Here is a 19,970-nt window from a genome sequence, read left to right on the forward strand (position 1 = left end):
TCAACTTGGCTCTAAAGAACAGGTAAGACAGAATACTAGCTTTTTCAATTTCTCCTATTCCTGCTTACTGCTTGAAAGAAATAAGAATGTTATATTTATGTGTGTTACATTTTTAATCAATACAAAAGTGGCTAATGAATGTTTGATACTTCTTCATTTTCAGACACGAGATTCTTCACTTCACCACATAATTGCTGCTGAAGGTCTCAAATTATTCCCTAAACACACCATGTACTTTGTACATTACATTATACCTTTTTCACTGAACATTCTAAGCTTTTTTTTAGCTCATAAATTGTTTAGTAGCGCATTATAGAGGCCTGCAGATCACACATAATTATAATTAAAAACAAAGCACTAACCCAAAGAATTCCATTAGCTTGGATTATTACATCTTCAGTGATTAGAAAGTTGAATTTTAAAATGTTTTCTAGATGCATTGGATGCTATATTACGCATCTTGTTCTCATCATTGAATTAGATGTAATTCATTAATTTCATATATTTAAGATATATTGATTCTACCATTAAAAAACAAATATAGTATATATAACTTGTTTATCAAAGTCATGAAATATACTAACAATACTGACAATTGTAGCAAACTTGGCTGGACCACATTTGGAGTATTGTGTTCAGTTCACTCACAGATGGCTAGTTTGGGTTCCACCAGGGCCTCTCATCTCCTGACCTCACTACAGATTTGGTTCAAACATTGACAAAAGACCTGAATTCCAGAGGGAGGTGGGAGTGACAACCCTAAACATCAAGGTCACATTGGACTGAGTGTGATATCAAGGAGCTGTAGCAAAAATGGAGTCAATGGGAATCGGGGTAAAACTTATTGTTTGGAGTCATGCCTGGCACATAGGAATGGTTGTGGATGTTAGAGGTCAGTCATTTCAGTTTCAGATATCTCTGCAGGAGTTCCTTAAGGTAGTGTTGTAGGCCCAACCATCTTCAGCTACTTCGATGACCATTCCCCCTCCCCCCCACCACCGCATCATGTTCACTGATGATTGCACAATGTTCAGCACCATTCATGGCTCAAGAAGATAGATTAATCACAACATTCTCAAGGGCAATTAGGAAAAGACAATAAATGTTAGCCCACCATTGATTTCAACTCCTACAAATGAATGAAAGTAAAAATTCTGGTTGCCATATTTAAAAAAAGGCCCAGACACATTAGAAAAGGTGCAAATAAGGTATAAATAAGAACGAAAACACAACTAAAAGCCACGCTAAAAGACTGTGGAGGACCTAATAAAGATTGTTTAAATTATGGAATAATTTTAAATAGTAGGAACAGAGAGAATGTCCAATTGTTGGGAAGTGTAATTGACCGGCAATATATTTAAAAGTCAGGCTGGTGTGTGGCTTGGAAGGCAACATGGTGATGTTCCCATGCATCTGCTGCCCTTTTCCTTCAAGATGGTAAGGTGAATTTGGAAGGTGCTAGAAAGAGGAGCTTTGGTGTGTTGTTGCAGTGCATCTTATAGATGGTACTAGCAACATGTATCAGTGGTGAAATAAGTAAATGTTGAATGTGGTGGATGGACTGTCAATCAAATAGGCTGCATTGGTGTTGAGCATCTTGCTTGTGTTTGGGCTTACAATCATCCAACCAAGTAGAGAGTATTCCATCATACTGCTGACTTATTCCTTAAATGTCAGGGGTCAGGAGTTGAGTTATTTGGTGCAAGTGTACAGCCTCTGAAAATGTGGAGCTTCCTGCTAAAAGGAATATATGAAATGAATAGTACATGTTTACATAAGGAAAAACTACATTGCAGTGATTGGAACCAGGTGGATCTCACTGACTATGAGATCCTTGATTAGGTTTGTTGCTGGACTAATCAGGGAGCCCTGGCTCACAGTTGTAAACAGGAGATTCAGAATCTCCCCATTTTAGGGACTGACTCTGAGCAGGCAGGCCACAGCCAGTGTATTGTGCACATGTAAATATAGGGTGACTTTGTGATGGAATACTCACCTCTTTGCAGTTATTTCACAGATAAACTTATGTGGAAAAAGAGAATGGACCATTTTACTGTTAGCATTCAATGAGGAATGATGAGACATGGCTTAAGTGGATCATAGATACTGTCATGGACCAATTGCATTGTATGGTCAATTTCAGTGCTGCATACCTAATGTCAGACATTTTAAAAATTTTGTATTATTACCTTGTAACCTTATAATTGCTTTTCCAATGTTGTCAACTTAAGCTATTAAATTAATGAAGCAGCATATGAAAAGATTTGTATTGGTCCTTTTTGATAATCCGACATTGTTGTGATAGCCGTGCATTGGAATACATGCTATTATCCCAATGGTTTCATGGTGCTAGGACAATATTAATAATGTAATTAATTGTTCTGACTTGCTATTTAATCTTATTTTACTTTTCCTATCCTTTGCTCTCTCTTTCTTTACCCAGATTTCCTTCCTTTATTTTTCTTTCAAGTCTAATTTGACATTCATTCCATAACATTTGCTTCTTTCTTTCTCTATCCTTAAATTTCATTGTGTAAGGGGATAGATTATTGGTCCTCATGTTCATCAAGGCCACAGGTGCCCCAATGATCTATTATCAATTAATGCTTCCACTAGTTAGCAGAGGGCTCTTGTGGTGCAGTGTTCAACTGGGTTCAACTCCAGATGTCATAACATCTCTGAACAGGTCAATTACGAATATATCTCCAGCAATCAGCAGTACAATGATAATTGAAGCAGAAAGGTAAGGAAAACAAATCTATCTCATAGTGTGCATTGCAAGATGTCCTGATGTAATAAGTTGTAGTCCAGTATATTATTTGTGATTCTGTCAATCACTGACTTAACAGTTCCAAAAAAAATCATGTGATTTGAATCTAGGCAGATTAGCTGTTTAACTATTACAATCCTGTCTCATATTAACAAATCTGAGGAGAAAAGCCTGCTTTAAAAATTACATTCAACAGAAATTTGTCCAGTTCATATTTGTTAATCCCATGTTTGTGCTTGCGTTTACTGAGGTTGTCATCTTTCATCTGAATGGGACAAAGAACAAGGTGTTTAAAAAATGTATTGTGCATTTGCAAGAAGAAAATCAGATTCCACGCACAAGCAACGGGAAAGAGGATCATGTAAACATGCATCTTCTCAAAGAGCAATTTTACAGTCTCAGTTTGAATTCTCAAAATATTCAAAGTAGTTACCCTGACACTGAACAGAGACAATAGCAGGCAATGTTGTAATATAAATGTTTTCTGTTGTATTTATCTATTTGTGTAGTAACAGGAAGGGATTATAGTTGGGGTGCATTGGGTGACAATAGAAGTTGAGGCTATTTTATATTCAGTTCTGGTTTGCCAAAAGTTAAATTCAATTTACTGATATTTACCTCTCGAGATACAGACAACGTATTGAACATTTATTTTAGACTTATCTGGGATTGTGTATGACTGATAAGGCTAGCTTTTATCAGCCATGCCTAACAGCCCATAAAAAGTTAATGATCAGTTACTTCCATTTGCTGCAGGTATTCCTATCATGCTGAAAGGATGGAAGGATGATCCAGAATTTTAATCCATCAGTGAAGGAACAACAGAACAGTTCCAAGTCAGGATGGTGAGAAACTTGCAGTTGGTGATATTCCCATGCATCTGATGTCCTTTTCCTTCTAGGTGTAAGAGGTAACAAGTTTGGAAGGTACATTGAAAGACCCTTGGTGAGTGCTGCAGTGCATCTTGTATATGATACTCATGATGACCATATTCATCAGCGTCAACAGTGGAGGAAATGTATGTTCAATTAGTAGATGAGAGCTCATCAAATAGATTGGCAGTCTTTAATCTATTCAATTCACTCCATGTGATATCAGGAAACATTTGGAGGTACTGGATACTGCAAAGGTTATGAGCCCTGACACATTCTGGCAATAATACTTAAGACTTGTGCTCCAGAACTTGCCAAGCTGTTCTAGTATAATTAGAACTACTCCTATCTAGCAATGTGAAAAAAATAGGACAAATCCAAACTGGGCAATTCCTGTCCTGTTGGTATACTCTCTATCATCTGCCAAGTGATTGAAAAGATCATTGGCAGGGCGATAGCAGCACTTGAAAAAGAATAGTCTACTCACTGACCATGAGTTTCCATTTCGCCAGGACCACTCAATTTCTGCTTTCATTACAGCCTTGGTCCAGAATTGAATTCCAGAGGTGAGGTGAGTGTGATTTCCCTTGACATCAAGGGCACACTTGAGTGAGAGTAGCATAAAGGAGGACAAGCATAACTAGATCCCTGGAAATCAGGGAGAAAATACTCTGCTATTTGGACTCATGTCTGGCACAAAGTAAAGAGTGTGGTGCTGGAAAAGCGCAGCAGGTCAGGCACAGTAGGATTCCTGATGAAGAGTTTTTGCCCGAAACATCGATTTTCCTGTTCCTCGGATGTTGCCTGACCTGCTGTGCTTTTCCAGCACCACACTCTTGACTCTAAACTCCAGCATCTGTAGTACTTACTTTCGCCTGGCACAAAGCAAGATGAATGTGGTTGTTGGAGGTCAGTCATGTCAGCCACAAAAGATCTCTGCAGGTATTCCTCAGGTAGTGTCTAAACCCCAACTGACTTCAATTGCTTCATCATTGACTCTCCACTTACCTGAATGAGTACAGCTCCAAAAATACTGAAGAAGGTGGACACCATCCAGGACAAAACATCCCTCTTGATTAACACCCCATTCACCACATCCAAAATTCACTTCCTCTAGCACTGACACACAGTGGCAACGGTGTGTATCATCTACAAGATGACTGCAGTAACTTCTCAAGAGTCCTCCAAGAATACCTTAAACCTACAATCTTAATCGGATACATAGGAACATCACTGTCTGCAAGTTTCCCTTTAAGTCACATACTGCCCTGACTTGGGAATACATCACTGCTCCTTCAGTGTTGCTGGATCAAAATCCTGGAATTTCCTTCTGTACAGCACTGTTGGTGTCCTTGCACCCAGGACTGCAACATTTTCAAGAAGCCTGCAGACTGCCACTTTCTCCAGGGCAATTAGTGATGAGTAATAAATGCTATCCTAGCCAGTGACTCCCACATCCCATGAATGAATAAAAGAAGATTATCAGCCTTGTCTTTTCACTGATGTTTTAGACTTCCGCATCATGGAGAATGGGGATATTTGTGGACCAGGATTTTTTGGTTTGTTGTCCACCTCAAGTCTTTTTTATTCATTCATGGGAAATGGGCATCACTGGCTGGCCAGCTTTTATTGTTTGTCACTAGTGCTCTTGAGAAGCTGATGGTGAGTTGCCTTCCTTAACTGCTGCATATTATACATTGAGCCACGAGACCCTGACACAGGGAATTCTAAGGTTTTGATCCAACGACAATGAAAGAACAGCAATGTATCTCCAAGTCAGGATGGTGAGTGACTTGGAGGGGAACTTGTGGTTGGTGATGTTCCCATGTATCTGCTGCCCTTGCCCTTCGAGATGGAAATGGTCATGGGTTAGGAGGGTGTTGCCTAAAGATCTTTGGTGAATTTCTACAGTGCATCCTACAGAGCATTCCTAATCAGATGAGACAGGACTGCAATTATTTGAACTGATTGAAAAGTTATGGAATCACTTAGCTCTGTCTCCAGTCTGCTGCTTCTGCTGTTTTATTCCTGTGTTGTAGCTTCACCAGGCTGACCTTATTTTCTGGTATGCCTGGTGCTGTTCCTGGCAGATGGTCCTGCAAATTTTTCTGATCTAAGGCTGATTGTTTAATTTAATTGTTATGGGAGAGCACGGGATATACTTGGCCACAATGTTACAGATTTGAAACTCAAAACCAAAAATCAAATTAAATGGAATTTGGTCTGTAAGTCGAATCATTTTGTGAAAAGGGCACATTTTCTTTGAATGGTAACCAAACTGTACCTTTGATCTGAAGAATGGCTATAGAGTTTAGCTGAAAGTCCGGTCACTCAAATGAACTTTCACACTCATACAGGATTTCAAATTCTCAAAGCTCAGAAAATGTTGAAGAAAACTGATAGCCTCCTGACTGCATAATGAACTATAATCTCTGAAATTACATGTGCTTTCAAAATGAACAAAGACATCTGAATCCTAGTACTTAAACAGGTGTTTGTTTTCCAGTTTAAACATGAGAATAAAGGTAAGATACCTCTAGCATTTTTTTAAGGGGACAGATACTCTAGACAGAAAATGTGTGATGGTTTCTCAAGGAGCAATGCTGAGAAGTGAATGTTCCTTTTCTGTATATTTCATTGCCTTTCATATTGTTAAGGAACAACCACCTAAACTGTTTTGATAATCAAATAACCAACAAGTCATCATCAAGTAATCATCATCAAGAAACCAAGGGAGCGAGAATCCAAAGTTAGGCATCCTGAAAGTGTTTGACTTTTTACACAAGGAGGTTAGTTGCAGACATACTCCATATTGTTTTACAATAGTTGATGTAATTTTTCATATAAAATAGAAAGCAGCACTTCACATTTTGGAAATTATTTACTGACTGCTGGTCACCGTCATGTTGTTATTCACATATTGATTTTTGAATTCAGATTAAGGTACCATTAGTATTTTCAGACTTGATTTTGCAAATGACAATAAAGCCAGTTGACCTGACAAGGTGCTGTTGTTCACATCTTCAAACTACTCCCTTGGAAAATAATGTGTGATAGTATTCAAATGCTATTATTCTGACAGGATTAATATGAATGCAGGTTCCACAGCCATGATCTGCTTTATAACAGCTGATAGGATAAAGTCGAAGAGGATTTATGAGCTCCCATGCATCATACAATGAACGGGTAGCATTTACACCCACCAAACATTTTACTGAATGTTAACCTAAACTTAAAAGCCAGAGCTGCAATTTCCACTCACTTGGACAGCCTGCAGGCTTGAACTTGTTCAGCTGACTGAGAGGTGAGTAACCAATCAGCAAAGGGTTCACTCATTTTTATAAAAAAATCTAATGTAAAACAATTTGATTTTTAGTCATCAGTGACCACCAAAAGTATCAATGAAGTACTGGGCTTTCTTTTTCAAATATATTTTATCAGAGCCATGGACCATATGATATGAAACATTGCAGTGTGCACAGAACTTGGCTAAGTTCTTCAAGTTAACTTTTTAATTTGGATTAGAGCACTTAATTCTCCGAATGAACAAATGTTAACTGCTTTCTACTTATGGCATTCTCTCTATTTGCATACTATAACCTTTGCTAAAACTGAACCAGTAAATGTTCACATAGCAAAATTCTTCTACACAATCTTTTCAAAGGAATAACCTTCAAAACTACAATAAAATTCACTTCAAAATAATTTTTAATGCTGGCTTTCATGGTTGGAGAAATAAAATCTCCTTGCTGGTCTCAAGATTGCTTAGCCTTGTGTAACAAAGATACTTCCCTCAGAAAGCTTTAGAGCACTGTGGACAGAGAAAAAAAGAAGCCGGTCGCATTATGGTCAGTGGAAAAAGGATAATGAACAAGTGGTGTCTTCCCAGAACCTGCCAGCTTGCCACATCACAAACAACTGTCACTTCCTTTCTGCTCTACATGAACCCTGTCCATCAAGAAAGCCCCAATGTTTTACAGTGGGTTGTAAAACTACTGTTCTTATAGGCTCAGACCAAACAGGCCCAGCATGTCTGCCTCATTTATCATTGCTCAGCTTTCATTACTGAAGCTCATCCATCACTGCCTGCTTAAAGTCAGATGTGAGGAACCTGGTCTTTATTGCTTGCATTTCCCTGCATCATGTGACCCTTTATCAGCAGGTCTCTTTGTTCTGAGGCTTAGTCAGGAAATGCGTTCTTTCCTTACATTTAGTTCGCAAACACAGTCTAGACTAGAATTCCCTCAGAATTCCTATTGACTTTGCTTAATGGAGGGAATCATAATTTATGATCTTTGCCCTTTTCCTATTATGAAAGAAAATAAAGATGTTTATATTCGTATTTATACTTGTAAAAAGGAAAAATTCAGTTTTCCATGATGCTATTTGTCAAGAAATGACCCACTATTTTATCCATGTATAATTGGGCTTTGAAAAATTAATTACAGAAATAAAAGAAACTTTGTGTCACTGGGAAAACTGATTAAAAATAATAGCGTGCTTTTGTAATCATTTTATATGCCCCAAAATAGGTACATTATAAGATCATCATTGCTACCTTTTTTAAACATTGTGAATAGCTTACGTTCTTGTCAATTTTGGTCATTGTTTTAATTCAATTATCAGTAAAAATGAAGTAATTTAGAATTAGGTACTCGTTAAATCTTTTGATCTTTTGTGTTTATTTTAATAACATGGAATTCCAACCAATTATTCCAAATAGCTTATTTAAAATTAAATATAAGATATTCCATTTTTCAACACCCTCCTGTTTTCGTGTAAGGTGTTTTTGTGTGTGTGTGTTTTGAGTGAGTGAATGGAGATTTAAAAAAAACAGAAACAGAGGCTTTAAATGTGTCATGCAGCAGTAATTGCACTCAGTTGCAGTATCCAAATTTTGTTTGTGTTCAGGTGCTAAGTGACATATTTTTCTCTGAAAAAGTCAAATTATCCTCCTCCACATGTCAATTAAGTTTTGAAAATGATTTGAATACAAGATGAATAAACTATTTGAACGGGTTATTAACTAAAAGTTATTCATTTTTCACTTTGTGAAATGTGAGCTAAGAGGTGGAAGCAAGGAATAGAACTACATCCATGTATTTTTTATGCCCTTGTAATACAATTTCTCACACTTCCTGTCAGCAGACTGACTAACTGTGCACCATTAATATACAAAGGTGGTCATTTTCAAATTCCTACAAATTTTTCAATTTTAACTAGATTTTAATGGAGAGATAAATCAACCAACTCCTCTAACAGGCAGCCAGTCTAATGCCAGATTTATTGCCAAATGGCAAATAAACAAATTATCTTTGAAGTCTTTAGTTAATATTTTAGCGATCATACCTCTGCAACACTTTACCCAGCATATTTTGTTAATAATACTCTTACTAAGTAAACCAACATATTTTTCAAATTAGCGAGACCAAAGCTACAGGATAGCTAATTCATCATATTAAATGCCTTTCATACAACCAAAACCTGTAAATTCATCTTTCCTCTCTTATGATTTCTGAGAAATATTTTTCCACCACTCAGTCCTCACCATTGAATTTTCAAGCTAGGTGGTGCTCTTGGAATATTAGACTCAGTTTAATTTTCTGGAGGAGACTGTGTAACATGAACCTCCTATGGCCTGCTTGCCATGTTTAGTCCTTGATAGGCTCTCTGCTATTAACTTTCAATTTTACAGCTACCTTCCATTTTTCTTCAATAATGTCTTCCCAAAATCCCACTCCATCACATGCAAACATTGAACTGCAAGTTGCTGAATCCCCCGACTTTGTTTCCCTCATTTGGATGTTTCTTTTACCACTTGGCACTCTTTACCAACTTTGACCCTGGGGACTGCTTATCTGTTTTTAGTTGGTTTCTTCTGTTTCCCATTTATTTTGCTTTCTCCACTGCCCTGTTGAACTTCCATACCACATGTCCAAATTACAAATGTTAAGACCATCCTCACCTTTCCTTATTCTCATTCTACTTTCCTCACCACTCAAACACTCCTCAGTATGTAGTGTTAAGATTAGATTCCCTACAGTGTAGAAACAGGCCATTCAGCCCAACCAGTCCTCACCGACCCTCCGAAGAGTAACCGACCGAGCCACATTTCCTTCTGACTAATGCACCTAATTAGATTCCCTACAGTGTGGAAACCGGCCCTTCGGCCCAACAAGTCCACAACGATCCTCCAAAGAGCAACCCATCCAGACCCATTCCCCTACATTTACCCCTTCACCTTACACTACGGGCAATTTAGCATTGCCAATTCACCCAAACTGCACATCTTTGGACTGTGGGAGGAAACCGGAGCACCCGGAGGAAACCCATACAGACACGGGGAGAATGTGCAAACTCCACACAGGCAGTTGACCGAGGCGGGAATTGAACCTGGGTCTCTGGCACTGTGAGGCAGCAGAGCTAACCAGCTTTCAAGGGCTAATTATACCTTTATTGAGCATTGTGAAAGGTACCATGTAATAGTCATAGAGTCATAGAGTCAGAGAGATGTACAGCATGGAAACAGACCCTTCGGTCCAACTCGTCCATGCCAACCAGATATCCTAACCTAACCTAGACCCACTTGCCAGCAGCCACTCCATATCCCTCCAAACCCTTCATATTCATATTCTGGATTAGTGGTGCTGGAAGAGCACAGCAGTTCAGGCAACATCTGAGGAGTAGTAAAATCGACATTTCGGGCAAAAGCCCTTCATCAGCAATAAAGGCAGAGAGTCTGAAGTGTGGAGAGATAAGCTAGAGGAGGGTGGGGGTGGGGGTGGGGAGAAAGTAGCATAGAGTACAATAGGGAGTGGGGGAGGGGATGAAGGGATAGGTCAGGGAGGAGAGGGTGGAGTGGATAGGTGGAAAAGAAGATAGGCAGGTAGGACAAGTCATGGGGACAGTGCTGAGCTGGAAGTTTGGAACTAGGGTGAGGTGGGGGAAGGGGAAATGAGGAAACTGTTGAAGTCCACATTGATGCCCTGGAGTTGAAGTGTTCCGAGGCGGAAGATGAGGCATTCTTCCTCCAGGCGTCTGGTGGTGAGGGAGCGGCGGTGAAGGAGGCCCAGGACCTCCATGTCCTCGGCAGAGTGGGAGGGGAAGTTGAAATGTTGGGCCACAGGGCGGTGTAGTTGATTGGTGCGGGTGTCGCGGAGATGTTCCCTAAAACACTCTGCCAGGAGGCATCCAGTCTCCCCAATGTAGAGGAGACCGCATTGGGAGCAACAGATACAATAAATGATATTAGTGGATATGCCGGTAAAACGTTGATGAATGTGAAAGGCTCCTTTAGGGCCTCCAATGGAGGTGAGGGAGGAGGTGTTGGTACAGGTTTTACAGTTCCTGCGGTGGCAGGGGAAGGTGCCAGGATTGGAGGGTGGGTTGTAGGGGGGGCATGGACCTGACCAGGTAGTCACGGAGGGAATGGTCTTTGCGGAAGGCGGAAAGGGGTGGAGAGGGAAATATATCCCTGGTGATGGGGTCTTTTTGGAGGTGGCGGAAATGTCGGCGGATGATTTGGTTTATGCGAAGGTTGTTAGGGTGGAAGGTGAGCACCAGGGGTGTTCTGTCCTTGTTACGGTTGGAGGGGTGTGGTCTGAGGGCGGAGGTGCGGGATGTGGACGAAATGTGTTGGAGGGCATCTTTAACCACATGGGAAGGGAAATTGCGGTCTCTAAAGAAGGAGGCCATCTGGTGTGTTCTGTGGTGGAACTGGTCCTCCTGGGAGCAGGTACGGCGGAGTCGGAGGAATTGGGAATACAGGATGGCATTTTTGCAAGAGGTAGGGTGGGAAGAGTTGTAATCCAGGTAGATGAGGGAATTGGTGGGTTTGTAAAAAATGTCAGTGTCAAGTCGGTCATCATTAATGGAGGTGGAGAAGTCCAGGAAGGGGAGGGAGGTGTCAGAGATGGTCCAGGTAAGTTTAAGGTCAGGGTGGAATATGTTGGTGAAGTTGATGAATTGCTCAACCTCCTCGTGGGAGCACGAGGTGGCACCAATGCAGTCATCAATGTAGCGGAGGAAGAGGTGGGGAGTAGTGCCGGTGTAATTACGGAAGATTGACTGTTCTACGAAGCCAACAAAGAGACAGGCATAGCTGGGGCCCATACATGTGCCCATGGCTACCCCTTTGGTCTGGAGGAAGTGGGAGGATTCGAAGGAGAAATTGTTAAGGGTGAGGACCAGTTCGGCCAAAAGAAAGAGTGTGTCGGTGGAAGGGTACTGTTGGGGATGTCGTGGGTGGAAATAGACGGAGTGCTTGGAGGCCCTGGTAATGGCGGATGGAGGTGTAGAGGGATTGGATATCCATGGTGAAGATGAGGCGTTGGGGGCCGGGGAAACGGAAGTCTTGGAGGAGGTGGAGGGCATGGGTGGTGTCTCGAATGTATGTGGGGAGTTCCTGGACTAGGGGGGATAGGACAGTGTCGAGGTAGGTAGAGATGAGTTCAGTGGGGCAGGAGCATGCTGAGACAATGGGTTGGCCAGGGTGGTCAGGCTTGTGGATCTTGGGAAGGAGGTAGAACCGGGCAGTGTGGGGTTCCCTATGAGGTTGGAAGCTTTGGGTAGGAGATCTCCTGAGGTGATGAGGTTCTATATGGTTTTGGAGATGATGGTTTGGTGATGGGAGGTGGGGTCATGATCGAGGGGGTGGTAGGAAGAGGTGTCCTCGAGTTGCCGTTTACTTCAGCAGTGTATAGGTCAGTGCAGTGCGCAAGACTACTATTGTACCCCCTTTATCTGCTGGCTTGATCGTGAGGCTGGGATTGGAGCAGAGGGATTGGAGGGCTGCGCGTTTTGAGGGTGAGAGGTTGGAGTGGGGATGGGGGTAGACAGGTTGAGGCATTTAATTTCCTGGCGGCAGTTGGAAATGAAGAGGTCGAGGACAGGTAATAGGCCAGTGCGGGGTGACCAGGTGGATGCAGTGTGTTGGAGGTGGGTGAAGGGGTCCTCGGAAGGTGGGCGGGAGTCCTGATTGTGAAAGTAAGCTCGGAGGTGGAGGCGGCGGAAGAAGTGTTCGACATCACGGTGTGTATTAAATTCATTGATGCATGGATGGAGGGGGATGAAGGTGAGTCCTTTGCTGAGGATTGATCGTTCGTCCTCAGTGAGGGGAAGGTCTGGAGGGATGGTGAAAGCTCGGCAGGGCTGGGAGCTGGGACCTGGTATGGGTGTAGAGCTGGGAGTGGGGTCGGAGCCTGTAACTGGAGTGGGTGTGATGGTGGGGGGAATGGGAGTGGAGTCATGAGCAGGGGTAGTGTTCCCCTCAGGGTTCTGGGGGCCATGAATGGTGACAGTGGGATCTGTGGGGGGCGTGTCAGCAGAATGCAGGTGACTGGCGTTGGTGGGGCGAAAGTGGTGGCAGACATGGCAGTTGGGGTGGCGGAAGTCACTGAGTGTGTGACATCAGCGATGATGTGAAGGGCGGAAGTGATGTCATGTGTGGTGCATGAGGAATTGTGAGGGGCAGAAGTGGTTGTGGGAGTGGCCATGATGAGGGTGGAAGTGACATAATCAATCAGCGTGGGGGTGGCAGCTGCATCAGCCGCATGGCTAATGGCGTCCAAATAGTTCCAGAGGCCGGAGGAATCTTCTGGAATGTTTGAGGAGCGCTGGTTATGGAGGTGGGTAGATAAAAGTTTGTTGTACTTACAGTGTTTGATGTTTGAGATGGAGTTGAAATACTGTTTGTTGAGAGTATGAATTCTCCTGAGGATGTAGTGCAGAGTAGGTCCTTTGCAATTCTGAGAGAGTGTGGCCCTCAGCTGAGGCAGGGCTGACTGTAGAGAGGTTAGGTACCGGCGCATTGCTGCAAGTGCGGAGTTGAGGATCTTGAAGGAGAACCATTGCTGGTGTTTTTGAATCTGTAGTCTGTACTGTTTGTCCTGTTTGGGTCCGAACTCTGCTGGTTTAAAAGTGGTTCGGAGTCCGTGTGGGATGAGTTGGCTATGGAGGCAAGCTCTGAGGAAGCAAATGTGGCTGTGGTAGAGAGTTTGTTTCAGGACATGGTTGAAGAGCTTCAGGGCAGAGGAAATGACCTGGGAGTTGCAGTGGATGCCTCTTAAATGTTGCAATTGTACCAGCCTCCACTACTTCCTCTGGCAGCTCATTCCATACATGCACCACCCTCTGCGTGAAAACCTTGCCCTTTAGGTCCCTTTTATATCTTTCCCCTATAACTATGCCCTCTAGTTCTGGACCCCACCCCCTACCCCAGGAAAAAGACTTTGTCTATTTACCCTATCCATGCCCCTCGTGATTTTATAAACCTCTATGAGGTCACCCCTCAGCTTCGACACTCCAGGGAAAACAGTCCCCACCTATTTATCCTCTCCCTATAGATCAAATCCTCCAACCATAGCAACATCCTTCTAAATCATTCCTGAACTCTTTCAAGTTTCACAACATTCTTCCAGAAACCAGAATTGCACGCAATATTCCAACAGTGGCCTAACCAATGACCTGTACAGCTGCAATATGACCTCCCAACTCCGATACTCAATACTCTGACCAGTAACCAAAAGCATACCAAACATCTGCTTCACTATCCTATTTACCTGTGACTCCACTTTCAAGGAATTATGAACCTGCACTCCAAGGTCTCTTTGTTCAGCAACACTCCCTAGGACCTTACCATTAAGTGTATAAGTCCTGCTAAGATTTGCTTTCGCAAAATGCAGCACCTCACATTTTTCTAAATTAAACTCCATCTGCCACTCTTCAGCCCATTTGCCCATCTGATCAATATCTTTTTGTAATCTGAGGTAACCTTTTGTAATCTGCTGTCAACTACACCTCCAATTTTGGTGTAATGTGCAAACTTAGTAATTAAACCTTCTATGTTCATATCCAAATCATTTATATAAATGACAAAATGTAGTAGACCCATCACCGATCCTTTTGGCACTCTGCTGGTCACAGGTCTCCAGTCTGAAAAATAACCCTCCACCACCACCATCTGTCTTCTACCTTTGAGTCAGTTCTGTATCCAAATGGCTAGTTCTCCCTGTATTCCATGAGATCTAATCTTGCTAACCAGTCTCTCATGGGGAACCTTGTCGAACGCCTTACTGAAGTCCATCTAGATCATGTCTACCACTCTGCCCTTATCAATTCTTTTTGTTACTTCTTCAAAAAACTCAGTCGAGTTCATTAAACATGATTTCCCATGTTCAAATAGTGATATCAATTCACATGGAACTGGAGCATGTGACTCTAGTATTCCAGGAGATATCCTCTCTTACTATGCCTTATAAAGAGTTATGTTCAATAAAGCCTGTTCATGTTCATTAATGAGACTGTCAACCTCATTTTACTACATGGTGCCAAACAGTGATGAGACTCATAGAACAGGAGACAAGTTGTAAGGACTACCTGGAACCTCAGAGACATCACAGTGCTATGGGTAAAGGGAGAGGCAGCCCAGTAATCCAACCCTACAAGTGAGCAAATATATAAAGAAAAGCTTACTCCAACAGAAAGAAATAAGCAAAAGATGAACTGTCTGCATAAAAGCTGAAAAAGCCTGTGTGAAAATCTGAAATTAGCCAGAGGGTGTAGTAAATTCCTGCAGTACAGAAAACAAGAGAAAAGAGCCATGTAATGGAGTGCGAAGAGATAACCTGCCCGAAACGTCGATTTTTCTGCTGCTTAGGTGCTACCTGACCTGCTGTGCTTTTCCAGCACCACACTTTCGACTCTAATCTCCAGCCTCCACAGTCCTCACTTTCGTCTGTGAAGAGGTAAAGCCTGTGCAAGAGCTGAAAAGGTGTAGGGAGTAAAAGAAACACTACAGACCGCACCCATGTAGCAAATTCACCAGGAATAGAAACAACCTCTTAGGCCTTTACCAGACCCAAGAGAAAATGCAGAACTTCTCAAACAGGTTACGTTTGGGTACAATGGGACTAACCATACCATCCATCCCATCCTGGTAAAGGCCTCGATGCAAAACCATACAAAGGCAAGGTCAGCGCATTGTTATATGCAATCCACAGCTGTGCCGACACCATTCTCACCAATCAAAGCAGTGCAGAAAAATGGCAACATACAATGATGTAACTAAAACTTTTGACTCCCATTTCACATTAAAGCAAAACCTATTCTAGACCGACAAAGATTAAACCGTGCATCAGGTGCAAGGGGAAGCCATTGATTCCATATAGCTGATTTATACAACCTCACAGATAATTGCTAATTGGGACTTTCAAAGAAGATCTCAGAAAGAACTTGATTAACGATAAGTATTGAATACTTGTTAACAATAAGGAATAACATTAAGGTCGTTACTCAGGGTAAAGCAGTCCCAACCATCTGGAGGAATGCACCGCACTGTAGGAAGAAGGTTAATGTTCTTCTCCACTCTACCAGGGTAAGTGCCACCATCTTCTCCTTGATACCTTAAACTCACTCGATCTCTGCCACTGTGTCACCTCCCACCAAGACACATGCTCCACCTCACTCACTATTGCCTGCACCATCCATCTTCCCCACTCACTCTCGTTCATGCCAACCCCTGACATCACTAACCCACACTGCACTACCCAGTCGCTCACTTGGGACAGTTCTGCACCTACATCAACAGGAATAGCTGTGCGACCAAACTTCGCCACGCTTAATACCTGCTGCTGCCTCATTCCAGGAGAAAAGCAGGCCACAATAGAGCAGAAAGAATCAGGATGGGTAGTGGGCTACCTGTCCTTTGTCTCCTTATCCCTTTTAAGGAGAAAATCCTGATTCTAAGCAACCCAAGTGGGGCCTGGACTGGTATTGGTTGTTCCCTTTGACTTATTATACTGGGAACTCCTGAGCAAAACTATTCTCCTTGAGTTGACAATGGCCTGTTGACAACTACAGCAGGTTTGTTGACTTTGTGTCTGAACTAATTGGCACAATCATACAGTAGTCGAAAAGTGTGGTGCTGGAAAAGCACAGGAGGTGAGGCAGAATCCAAGGAGCAGGAGAATCAGTGTTTCAGGCATTAGCCCTTCATCAAGAATTCATTCATCAACTTTTCTAATGAAGGGCTTATGCCCGAAACGTTGACTCTTCAGCTCCTTAAGTGCTGCCTGACCTGCTGTGCTTTTCCAGCACTACACTCTCAACTCTGATCTCCAGCATCTGCAGTCCTTACTTTCTCCACAGCAATACTGTAGTTTTGTGAAGCTGGTATCACTGCCTGAGGGAACAAAGCACAAAAAGGCATGGCAATACAAAGCAGGGATGCAGTGTACATCCACGTGGGCTCAGAGTGGGACTCTGCTATCAGAGCAAGTGAACAGTCCAGCGATGCAGCCAGTCCAGTCCTTAGCTGGCTGTGTGATGGTGAACACAGAGTAACCTTGCAGCATTATTATGATGGCAGTTGCAACATTGAAGTATGTAAATGTCCTGCACATGGATTACAGAAATGCCCTGAATGTGCTTCAAGGCTGGCATATATCAATTACCAATGGCTGTGGGTGTGGGGCACATGTAGCTTGTTCCCATGCAGTGTACCTTGAAATGTTGGTGCCTGGTTTCCAACATAGAGGTCATTCAGAGCAAGCAGTGAGCTGAATCTACCACAAGCAGGCTCTGCTTTCCATGTTGAGTTTTCCCCACTTCTAGATTGTTGGATGAGATAGGTAAAATCAGAACCTGAACATCATTGAGGTGAGTTGGGTGGTCTAAAGGAGTTTAACAAGTACTAAGCCCTACTGCCTGGCGAGAATCTTGCTATTCTACATGTGTAAAGTGTAAAAAATTGAGCAAAGTGGTTTCGAGATGAGGCTTGCCGCACTTCTCATCTGATCACCCCTCACTATAGCCCACATTGTCCAGAGTTCTTATAAGATTCCATCACATAAACTTATATATGACTTGTTCTGAAATACATGACAAGGTGCTATAAACATGAAACATCTTTTATTTTTAGAAAAGACATGCCTTTTTGTATTAAGACAGGACTGAAACATGATCGCTAAGTTTCAAAGCAGTACTTACGCTTTACATACAAATTCTGTGTGGGAAAGGGCAAGGTGTTTGCACGCAACCATTGATAATTCATTAGTACAAACGTGTACAATGGTATCAAGAAACAAATGTGCTGGGCAATGCAAACAGCCGGGACTTTGTATAACTCCCAGCAATGTTAAAATATCCACTTTCTGCTTGGTTCTTGTTAGTTCTGCAAAATCCTGCTAGAGGGCATCCCTTTTACCATAATCACACATGCTTATTGCTGTTTCTCCTCTGGGGAAATGCCTCATTATTAGTGCATGATATTCTTTGCTAGCCAATCCATGCTTCAGGAAAAGAAACTCATTGTTTAAATGTAATATTAATTTTCAAGTTGAAAACAATGAAAGTCTGAAAATAATTTGGTTGCAATGTTTGAAATTGTCCAATTATTTATCTAACTTGAAGCCACACAGGTCAAGGATAGAATCACTATTTTGTTTTCAGCACAGCTAAAAATTCCTACTCCACTGTTTCCTTGTATTCCGCAAGAACATAAGAACTGGAGTCGGCAATTTAACATCTCGAGACTGCTCTGTGATTTAATGCAGTCATGATTGATCTCACCTTGGCCTCAATTCCACTTTCCAGTTCACCTCTTGAGAACATTTCAACTCATCTATCTCCTTCTGAATGTATTTAGTGTTCTAGTGCCCACCACACTCTGAAGTAGTGAATTCCACAGATTCACAACCCTTTGAGAGAAGTAGTTCCTCCTCAGTCTGTTTTTTTATTGGCCGCCTCTTTGCCTAAAATAGTGACCACTTGTTCCAGATTGCCCCTCAAAGGGAAACACCATAGACATTCTAAGTCTACTGTGTCAATCTCCTTTATCACCTTCAATATTTCAATAATATCACTAAATGGAATGATCTACTGTTGTTGGACTGGAGGAAGGTTGAAGTGTGGCTACTTCCACCCTCAGTTAAGAGAGGAAAGGTGGTTAAGTTGACCAAAACCTGGAATATTTTAGTGGGAGAAGAGGATTATAGTTATGAGGAAACCTGGATAAGCTGGGATTGTTTCCTGTGGAAATTTTGGAGGTGAATGGTGGACCAAATGGGGTTCTGACATGTTGCACACTTAATGCTCATCCTTCAACATGCAGATTCATATAAAATTATGCCTAAAAGGCATTTTTTGGAAGAAGTTGTAGGTCTTGTAGAGTATGTTGTCTCTTCACAGTTAGCACACAATCAAAATATATCATTTATTGGTGAAAATACTAAAAGCAATGCTGGAGCACTTTTCTCTGCAGTAGGTTTGAGTTTGGACAAATGGCCTATTGACTCATGGAAGCAAAGGTTTTTGCAAATTATCTTCTCATTAGAGCTAAGAAATTAGGGAAGACAGACAATATATGCAGTCAATCACCCGATTTTATACATGGCAAGCAGGAAGACATGGAACTGCTTAGTAGGCTACACTACTAATGGGACATATGCTATAGCATACATGGTTATGGATCAAGTGCTGGAAAATCAAATTAAAATAAATGGATGTTTTATGACTGGTGGGGACAGAGTGGGCCGTAGATCTTTTCTTTATGCTACCAAAAACTCTACAATGTTTACTCATCTATTAATACTCTATATTAAGTTGCAGAATTCTAACAGATTGACATTTTGACCTAACATTTCAATACTTCAGAGAAATTGAGTCAAGTGGGCCTCAAATACCCAACACATAGGAAACATTAGTTTTGAATCACTCCATTTTCTGATGTAAATGTAGACATGGGCAAATGGAAAATAACTCCATGGTCTCCTTATCACCTATCTCTCCTGCCTTTGTGTTTCACGGTCAGTCTTGATTTCTCACCGCGCATTTTTGCTTATATCCGATTTATTTAGCAGAACACTCGTGAAACAGTGAAGTTCTAGAAGCCTGTAGAATTGGCTTCTCAACAAAGACGGTAAGGAAATTCTATTGGCAAAAGCAAGTGACTAGAATTGATTCAGAAAGAAGTCATTCAAATAAACTCAATGTCCAGCAGCAAACTGAGTGAGTGAATATTGGTGTTGTTCATTGGGGGAAGACATTCTAATGAAGATGGCTAGATAGGTAAAATGAATTGATTAAAAGGGCATCTGTGATACCTGCCTGCTTTAGCTGAGGCATAGCATAAACAAGCTGGAACGTTATGCAGGAGCTGTAAAAATCACTCACTGAGCCAAAGTTGGATACTGCTTAAAGTTCCAGATACCACACTAATGAAAAGACTGGACTACACTCAAAAGGGTACAGATGAGATTGACAAGGATATTGTTTGGATTTGATAATTTTAGTTATGAGGAAACCTGGATAGGCTAGGGTTGATTCCTCTG

The sequence above is a fragment of the Hemiscyllium ocellatum genome, chromosome 6 (genome assembly GCF_020745735.1).
Source record: "Hemiscyllium ocellatum isolate sHemOce1 chromosome 6, sHemOce1.pat.X.cur, whole genome shotgun sequence".
Classification (NCBI taxonomy): Eukaryota; Metazoa; Chordata; class Chondrichthyes; order Orectolobiformes; family Hemiscylliidae; genus Hemiscyllium; species Hemiscyllium ocellatum.